Here is an 8,694-nt window from a genome sequence, read left to right on the forward strand (position 1 = left end):
TCAATGTATATCAAGGTTGGCTATACCAGTGAGTGAAAATGTTATTAGAATTTTTTATGAATACTTAAATGAACTTCAAGAGGTCAATACTAGGGAATCTTTGACAAGTACTACATGAGAAGAAGGAAGGAAGATTCACTTTGGTTTATCCATGTTCACGATAATATTCCGATTACCCATAGGTGATGATGTTTGGCATTGAACTGAAAGAATGTCAAAATATGCCTAATCAAGAAGGAACTAATACTTGTGAACACCCTTCAATTGGGTAGAATACCATTAACAATTTGGACACTACAGATGAATGGGATTCATTTGCTTATGGTATGATTGATTGTATTTGTTGCACATCTTAGGATGAAGAAAACATCAAGTGTGGGAAAGGTAAAGAGCTTGAGGATTTTACCAAAGACACAAATTTTGAGTCTGATGAATCGAATGATTGTCAAATTATTGAGCAATATAAATAAAATAATATGGGGTATTGTCTTAAAGATAAACAAGATGGACAGTTGTATATAAGAATTAATGATATTTGGGAAAAGCATGAGATGAGCTAACAAATCATTGAAGCATTTGAAAAGATTGTGGATGATCATGATATTAGAAACATCAATTTAAAAATCTAAGGCAATGCATAGCATTAGTTCCACAAGAAAATGTGCTTTTTGTTGGAAGCATCGCAAAGAATATTGGCTATGGAAACATGTCTAACATGATTAACATGAAAAAGGTTGAACATGTTGCAATTTATTCTGATGCTCTGCAAAATGGACAAGGTTAGCAAATGACCAACAACACAAGAAACCAGAAAATCGTTAGTGTTAGTTAACCAAAAGCTAATCTAAACAGGCATATCAAAAGAGATGCTAAAATCATGCTAATATACCTAACAAACGAAACAAAGATAATGAGGCATCTCCAAATGCTTCTTAGCGTGCTCTTAGCTCCTTCTCCCTTGTTCCTCTCCTCTCCAAGTTCCAAAATAGTGTAGCTCTCAACAGCTTTTTGCACTATGGATGCTTATGGAGGTTTGAGATTGAAATATTGCTCTAAATGTAAATAAAGAAGCTAAAATACTAGATGATAATAAAATGATTGATTTTAACCCAAAAACAACAAGATTTTAGTTTGCTATGCTAAATGCTCTCTAAAATGCCTATAGGTTAAATGCATACAAGTTTTCAGGATCTGGATTATGAAGAAATGGGCTCTATTTATAGGAAAAATGGAGCAATGGATGGTTGAGATTGAGTAATCTCAACAAGGGTCGGGATTGAATGATTTCAAATCCATGTGAGGGCTTTCAACCCAATCCCAGATGATAAGTGTCAATGTGAGATAGGTTGAGAGGGGAAGGAATAAGCATTAAATGTTTGATATGACCTTGGGAGTTAAAGTCAAGGTTAGTTGATTGGATAAACTCTTTATTCAAAGAATAAAGCTTTTATCCAATGGATAAACTCTTGTGCAAATGTGAAAAGGATGAATATGGTCAAAACAATAAATGTTTGGGGAGACAAGTTTGAAATAACCATAAATGGTTATGTAAGAGCCATAAATGGTCATGTAAGAGCCATTAGTGGTTTTTGAAGACTTTGGGGGTCAATTTGTTGAACACACAAAGCATTAAATGCTTTTCAAAGACTTTTGAAGTATTTGAGAAGTGACTTCATTTTGCTTAGGAATGTGACAATAATTAGAGGATAGATTAAGCTAATTAGAAAGGGGTTAGAAGAATCTAGAAGGGGATTAGATTTTGCAAGTGGATTTGGTGGGTGAGGGAAAATAGGATTTTATTAAAATAAAAATTCATTTATTTCAATAAATGTGGGCAAGTTGCATTTGTAGGAAAATGCAAGTGGGGGGGGATAATGATTTAAATAAATGTTTTTATTTAATTTATTTAAAAGAGGAAAAGGGGATTTTAATTAAATAAATAGATTTTATTTATTTAATTGATTGTGAATTTGATTTAATGAATTAATTAAAATAAATTGAATAATTTATTTAATTAATAGGAGAATATTTGGAGATTAATTAATTAAACATTAATTTAATTAAGTGATGGCTAGTGGATTTTTTAATCAAATAAATAGTGAATATTTATTTAATTAAGCTGGACAGATTTGTGTGACTACATTTGCCCCTCTTTGAGACGGTGCGGTTTATTGCGTCGTTTCAAAGAAAAAAAACTGGTGTGAAGAAAATGCCCCATAAAATGTTAATTTAATGGGTGGTATGCCCCCTCGAGAGATGGGTTGAAAAATTTTGAAAAATCGGGCGATCTCTCGAAAAAGAATGAAAATTGGCAGGGTGTTAGAAGAGAAGAAGTGAGTAATACGGGTGAAAAATAGAAGAAATCGGGGGAAAAATGAAGAAATAGGGGGCGCGGGAAGTTCACGGGGACCACGCCGATGAGCGGGGGGAAGTTACAGGGATGGGGAAGAGTATAAATGGGTTGAAAGGGGTGAAAACGGGATCATTTGTGACCGCGACCAGTGTGAAACCAGAGCTCTGATAGTGACCTTTTGGAGGAGCGAGCAGCAGTTAGGATGCCGATACCGATTACCAAGCACAGATTTGAGCGAGTCCGACTGTTCCAGTGGCCAGACGACTATGGACCAGCGGTACGCAAATTGAAATTTTGAAGTTTTATGCATTTTTGATAGGTGTTTTACTGAGTCCAAGTCGAGGCGGAGCAAGAGCGCTGGAACTATGTTTTTGGTGCTTTTGCTCAATGAACTAGCGCTATTGTGCCGCAATGGCGCTATTGCCCCATTGTTTGAGGGCTTTTGAAATGTTTTAGCGCTATTGTATTCAAGTTTACGCGCTATTGATTAATAAGCGCTATTGAGGGCTTGTTTGAGCGCAATTGATCTTGATTAGCGCTACTCTGTAGTTGTTTTAGCGCATTTGTAGTTTGAGCGTTGTTGGATAGCTGATTGAGCGCTTTTGTTAGGGTTGTAGCGCTATTGTTGAGAAACTAGCACTTTTGTTGGTAAAATAGCGTTTTTGTTTTAGGATAAAAAGATGCCCCATTTTGGATGAAGAAAGTCTTCCGATGCCAATAATGGATGGATGGCGATGTGAAGTGGGAGTTGTTTTGAACCATAGCAGCCTGATGAGACTTAGTTCATTAGGATAAATGCTTGTTGAAGTCTAGGTGGCCATGATTGCTTACCTGTTGAGACCCAAAGATACTTGATCAAAGTATCTGTTGATAGTCTAGATTTAAACTTAAGAAAGTTTGAAAACAAAACAACTGATGATGATTGATGAATGTCCATGTGCAAGAGGAGTTGGGCGTGTTGCAGTTACGCAAGCGACATCCTGCGACACAGGGGTTGCGGGATCGATTGACACAGGGGGAGATTGATTGTATTACGGTGACGAGACTATATGAGGTGATGCACATGCCCTTGATTCGTATGAATCGCGGATTGATCACAACATTAGCAGAGCGGTGGCACAGCGAGACGTGCACCTTCCATCTGGCACAGGGGGAGATGATAGTGACCTTAGAGGATGTGTGGCGCATCCTATGGATTCCGATTTGGGGGGAGCTGGTCACATATGACAGATCCTGGGGGACCCTTGTAGTGCAGAGGATTTTTTATGAGGACATGTTTATTGATGATGGCTCGATTGCCTGGGAGGAGATAGCGGCGTTATATGAGCCTCTTCCAGTAGTCTCATCAGGTATCATGGGAGGACTTCTTTGTCCGGACAGGCAATCACATGGTTTGGCCGTGGGATGGGGGCAGGTGATCAAGATGATGATTACCGAGAGGACCCGATTTGCGTGGGGGTCGTGCGTGCTGGCGCACTTGTACCAGGAGTTCCATGAGGTGGTTTACCGGGGGAGGGGTTCTTTAGCAGTGGGAGTGACGCTGCTGCATATTTGGGCCTGGGAGCACCTACCAGTGACTCGACTGGTGAGTCTGAGATTCTGTGCAATAGATCAGCCGTACATGTTCATGTATAGCGGCATGATGAGTCAGCCCCACCTAGGGAAGTTAGAGTGGTGGCGGCGAGCATTAGATGATCTGGATGCAGTTATATGGTGACCATACTTGGAGTGTGAGGCATGGGATGACGATGCCGAGGCACTACCGTATGTGTTTATGACTCGATTCCTCATTGGGAGGACCTCGTATCATGTGGAGAGATAGGTTCCCAGGAGAGTGCTGAGATAATTTGGATGGCAGTAGGGACTACCCAGTGGATTGGGAGAGTATGCTCGGGTTATTCGAGAGAGGTACGCATGGGGCCCAGTGCTACCATATGAACAGGCACTGGTAGAGTTCCGGACACTGCAGGCGAGACCGTGGGATATACGACCGAGGGTCATGGATGCAGGAGTGTCAGATGAGTACACGTAGTACCGAGCAACGCACCCGATCTTATGGATATCTGATCTAGCAGAGCCGATCCTGGATTTTGAAAATGAGAGGGGACAAAGATGGAGGAGGGTAGGAGGTCAAGGACCGAGGGCAGGGGGAGGAGGAGAGGGAGGAGGAGGTGGAGGAGATGGATGAGGAGGAGGAGGTGGAGCAGGTGGTGGGTTGGGGATGCGGAGTCAGCGGAGAGGGAGAGGTGGACTGCCTCTACAGATATCACAAGGAACATTGATACAGGGAGGAGTTCGGCTGAGTGGGAGGGGGATGGAGAGGGAGATCCCGATGGACAGAGGGGAGGGAGCTACTAGAGAGGGTGGTACAGGTGAGGCGGCGATGGATACTGGGGAGGAAGCCACTAGAGATCTTCGAGATCGTATGATAGAACACTTGCAGACCCGGGTAGAGGATTTGGAGGCGGAGGTGGCAGCTAGGGATGTGCAGCTATTTGCACGGGAGTCAGAGTTGGTGGTGGTGCTACAAGAGAGGGATAGTGCAATGGAGAGATTGGCAGAGCTGCAGGAGAGAGTCCGGGTCGGAGTAGGAGCACAGGGGCCTACGGGGGAGGTGATGAGGGAGATGCGACAAGCACAGGAAGAGATAGATTACTGGTGGGGTTTATATGAGCAGGTGGTGCCAGTTAGTCAGTGAGCTCTTAGCTATTCTCAGATGCGGCAGGCCAGATCAGAGCAATCACAGAGGGTGCAGAGCAGTGGGGGTGTGATGGTTCCTCTGCGGAGGGAGAGATTAGGGGATGTAGGAGTGAGTGGTGGTTCGATGAGGCCTCCACAGAGAGATGGATTAGGTGGTGCGGGTACCAGTGGTGGAGCAGGTGGAGGTGGTGGGATAGCATTTGGCCAGAGTGGCATTTGAGAGAGCATTTTTGCATATATGTATTGTATCATTGTTTTTTTTTTGGATTGTATCTTGGATGGCTCTTGGTAGCCAATTTTGTAGACTTCATTGTACTCTGATATATGAGATGATATATATGAGGAGATCCCATATTTTGATGATATGCAGTTGATATGTATGGATGTTTATGCAGGATGATGAGTTATTGCTTAGATAGATTTGTGTACATGTATGCATTTGATGAGATGTTTCTTTTATGCATGTGTTTTTATGATGATGTATGATGTGGGATACTGACATATGAATGCAGGTTTATATATGTATGATTTGTTTGATTTTTGATGTAATGCTTTATGTATGTGATGCCATGATAACGATGTATGTTTATGATGATTTATGAACAGGATTTTGGTGTTTCCTATTGCAATATAATGATGAGATGATTTATGTGATGATGCTAATGCAATGGTTGAATGAATGATATTTATGTATGGATATGCATCTAGATGTTTTTATATGAATGTAATATGGATAAACAAAATGTAAAGTACAAATGTTTATATGATAATGCCTAAATGAATGCATATGTAAAATGGATATATATAAAATGGTATGAACCAATGTTCGGAAAAAAATGGATTTATGATTCTAAACGCTTAAATATGATTTTAAGTAAAAATGATAATGTGATGATACTACAACTTATGGTTTTTAATAACTGCACCTTAATGCAATTAAAAAAAAAGAGGATAATGAATGCAATGTGAACGAATCCTAAAATGAGCATAATAAGATACTTTTAATAAATGGATGAATGCACCTTTTAACTATAAATGAATGTATGCAATAATAAATGATAAAGAATGATGAAATGATGATGGATAATTGACACTAAATGAATGCCTAGTAAATGATTTAAAACAATCAAAGACAATTTTGATCTCACGAATGAATCTAATTATTTATGATTGATGTAATGATGCAAATGTTTAATGAAAACTAATGTCAAAAATGAACTATATGCAATGTGAAGTTAAAAATGACATGAATGTACTTAATGCAAGATGCAACTAAATGCGATGATGATATGATCGTGAGGAATGCAAGGTTTGTGAGACTTTGCATGATGCATTGATGATGTATCAGAGTACTCGACCGTGATTGTATCCAAGACCAGCTTTAATGATCACTTTTGCATATAAAAGCCTACATATGAATAAATGAATGGATGGGTGATATGCAACGGAATGCCAGATATAAACAGATGAGATGAAATGACAATCCATAGTGCTCTATTTTCATCATTGAGCTTTAAAATGTTGGAAGAGAATACAAGCATCTTGACATGATGATTCAAGATGACCTGAGTATTCCTTACATGGATTTTATATAGCAAGTTAATACAAATGACGTGATATAAGGATCAAGTCGACCAGAGTATTGCTTGCGGAACAGACAAGGATTATCTCCGTTCATGCATGACTTGGATCGTCCTCCTTGATCTTATGCTGATCATATCCTGAGACAAGTGCATACCGTACTAAGAGATAAGAACCTTTATCCAGTTGGATGAGGTAGGAGGAACCAAAGGAAGAGCATTGTACCTGCAAAAAAATAGTATATACGTAAAGAATAAAGAATAAAGATCCTTGGTAATGGTTCATGCTCATATGGTCGAGGTATACGCTGTAGTCAGCAAGCCGTAATGATCCATGACTGCATTTGGCATAAGATCACGTAGCTTGGTGAACTTCCCACGTAGACACCATTAGTACATGCCCCAGAACTTCATCGAAAATAATGCGCAAACGATACAAAACAATGTTGAAAGATCCCGATACAGATAAATGAATGATTGTACTCACAAATCAACCAAGTATTTGATAGCTTAACATAATTTTCTTGTCAAAGAAAACGTCACTTTTGTCTTTGTTTTGGTAAGGAAGGATGCATCCTTGTTAAAGACAATTTCCGATTTTGTTGATGTTGATTGTGTAGTTTGATTGGTAAATGGTCATCGTGTGAGTATTATGTCAATGTTTGTTTTGTATCTGCACGGATGAGTATGTACAAAGTGTTGCCATGTTTTTGTGTGATTTTCGATGTTTTTTTTTATATTTTTGGATTTTGAATTGTTTTGAATGTTTTTGGATTTTGTGAGACATTTTTGAATGTTTTTGGATTTTGTGAGACATTTTTGAATGTTTTTGGATTTTGTGAAACATTTTTGAATGTTTTACCCAAATGAATCACCAGTAATGTAGAATCCACTTCCATCAACTAGATTGAGAGGTATTGCCCCCAAGTTTAGACATGACTATGACAAAGTGGGATGCAAGACGCATGAAGTACTTTCTTTGATTACAGAGAAAATAACAAGCCATGGTTTAGATGGATAGATGTGTGTATGTATGAATGTGATCGCGACGAGCCTGAAAGATACTAGAGCCATTTTTTTTACGAGTGGTGCCTGTTTGCCAGGTTTTCACCATCGCACTTACCCAAGGTGCCACCGGAGTGGTTGTTCACCATTTGGATGCATGATTTTTCTTTACTTTTTTGAAAGTTTTTGTATTTCTTCAGGACATTTTTCTAAATATTTTTGGTATTTTCTGGTATGCAGGGGAGCTTGATTCTCTGTACAGCTTAGGTATAAAACCGTTTGAGGTGCATGCTGTTGATTGGATCTGCGAGCGGTTCTCCTTTTGATGTAGCCAACTGATATGCCCGGGACCCGAATACAGCAGTGACAACATATGGGCCCAGCCAGTTTGATTCAAACTTGCCCTGATGTTCTTTGTTTGGTTGGTTGCGAGGATTCTCTCGGAGAACAAGATCACCTACCTCAAATGTACGAGATCTAACTTGGTGATTGTAGCTTCTACTCATGCGCTGCTGATAGGCTTTGAGACGGTTGTATGCAGCTTGTCGCTTCTCATCAAGTAACTCTAAGTCTTGGAGGCGTGAGACTCTATACGCTTCATCATCTATTATATTGTGCAAGGAAACCCGTAGTGATGGGATCTCGACTTCAATAGGTAAGTTAGCTTCTGCACCATAGACCAATGAGTAGGGAGTTGCGCCTGTAGGGGTTCGAATGCTAGTTCGATATGCCCATAGTGCTGGATTCAATTGAACATGCCAATCACGACCGACATCATTGACTGTCTTCTTTAGGATCCTCAATATATTTTTATTGGATGCTTCGGCCTGACCATTGCCTTGGGGGTAGTAGGGAGTGGAAAAGTGGTGTTGGATATGAAATTTCTCACAAAGTTCACGGACATCCTGATTTTTGAAAGGAAGACCGTTGTTTGTGATGATGGACATGGGCACACCATACCGGCAGATGATGTAGTTGAGGATGAATGAGGCGATCTACTTGCCGGTGACTTGGGTAAGTGGAATAGCTTCGATCCACTTTGTGAAATACTCGGTG

The sequence above is a fragment of the Cryptomeria japonica genome, chromosome 4 (genome assembly GCF_030272615.1).
Source record: "Cryptomeria japonica chromosome 4, Sugi_1.0, whole genome shotgun sequence".
NCBI lineage: Eukaryota > Viridiplantae > Streptophyta > Pinopsida > Cupressales > Cupressaceae > Cryptomeria > Cryptomeria japonica.